Genomic DNA, 1,947 nt, shown 5'->3' with positions numbered 1-1,947 from the left:
TATTAATAAAAAAGGAATTTGCGTTATGCTTTTATGCAAACGTTATACGCTTTTAATATTTATTCCAAAGTTTTTGGCTGCGTATTAAATTTGCTAACCCGTTTTTAAAGGAATTGTATAACTTTAAAGCAACTTTAAATGTTTTAAATTTGTAAAGCGGGAAGTTTTTGGTAAGCCCGTTTGCTGGCATAAGGGCGGTTTTAAAATATATTACGTTAAACGTTTTTTTTGGTACTTTTGGCGTAACCACATATTTATAATATCCATATGCTTTAAAGCCATATTAATGCGGGTGCCCTTTTCGATTACCAATCGGATCGTTTGTATGTTGTTATAGCAAAGCTTCCAAAAAGTATTAATTTCCAAGCGCAGGTTTCGGAAAAGCCTTTGCATAGCAATAATTTTTTTTCCAAATTTTATAAACGCTAAAAGCTTTGTTTTTATGGTAAACGTTGTAACGGTAGCTTATTTCCTTGCTTTTTACGCTACGGGCCCTTTAAATAAAAATATAACGTATCCTTTAAACAACCTTTTCGTTTTTTTGTTGTTGGCAAAAAAAGCGTTTAAAGCAAGGAGCAAATGGTCGGACTTTGGAACGTTCTTTAGCCGGATGCAATAAAATTTTAACCCTTTTAAATATAAAAGGGTATAATTTGCCGCTTCCAAATGCTTTTTACTTGGATTTGTAAGGTATTTAAAAAGTTTTGCGCTCGCAAAAGCGACGTTTGGGCGGATGGTAATGGCCGTGTAAAGTATAAACCCAACTTTTTTTTGCATAGCCAGGATTTTAACGGGTATCGCTACCCCCAAATTTTTTTTAAGCGTTTGGCTAAGCAAAAAAGAGCGCTTTACGCTTTTATTCCCAAAATTAAAGGTATTAACGATTTTGTCGATATAAAAGTCGTAATGCAAGGTTATTATTTGTACCTTTTTGTCCTTTACGATTTAAACCTTAAGGAAAATTTTAAATGGTCCTTTTTTTATTTTGTATTTTTTTTTAAAACCGTTTAATACTTTCGTTACCATTTTTAAATGCGTAGCACGGTTAAAAATGATTATATCGTTAACGTACAGGAAAAGGAAAACCTTACATTTTGTGCTTATAAATAAATAGGGCTTTTCCGTTAACGGGGTAAGCCTTAGCTTTTTAAAGGTTTTTTCGAAGGCTAAGTATTACAATTTCGGTAAGTTCCGTAGCCCGTACAAAGCTTTTTTAAACCGGGCTACAAACTTTTTTCGGTAATACCCAAAAAGGAATTTTACGTAAACGGGTATATGGTTATCGCCAATTTTTGCGTAAAAAAAAGCTTTGCTAATATCGATTTAATGCGCTTTAAAATCGAAATAAGCCATAATTGCCATTATAATTTTAAAGCTTTTAATTGCAAACGTAATAGCGTAAGTCTTTTTTAAACCGTTAGGCTATTAATTATTTTTAATTACCGCGCGGGATTTATAATTCGTAACGTAGCCGTTTTCGTTAAATTTGTAAATAAATACCCAGGCAATATCGATAGCCTTGCTACCAAACAAATTTTTCGGAATTTTTTTTTAAATTCCTTTTTTTAATAGCTCGTTAATTTTCCCGAAAGCAAATTGTTTAAATTTTTTTTATACGGGTACGTATTAAACTTTCGCCAAAATTTCGAAATTCGTTGTAATTCGTTTCGGTGCAACCGTTTATTTTTTTAAAAGTTATTGCGTTTCGATATTTTTGCTACGGCAATTATAATTATTTTATAAACCGGGCAATAACCGAAATTACTTTTTTTAATTGCCGTTTATTAATTAAACAAATACGTATCAAAAAAAGCTCGCTAATTTTCGTTTATTAAGCTTGCTTTAAAAGCAACGTTTTTAATTTTCGGTTTGGAAGCGTTAAACGTTATCGCTAAGCCGTAATAAAAAATGGCGCTATTAAAGTTATTGCGTCGTTTGTTTTCCTTT

This window comes from Gaeumannomyces tritici (assembly GCF_000145635.1).
Source record: "Gaeumannomyces tritici R3-111a-1 unplaced genomic scaffold supercont2.139, whole genome shotgun sequence".
NCBI lineage: Eukaryota > Fungi > Ascomycota > Sordariomycetes > Magnaporthales > Magnaporthaceae > Gaeumannomyces > Gaeumannomyces tritici.
This window is presented reverse-complemented; position numbering follows the sequence as displayed.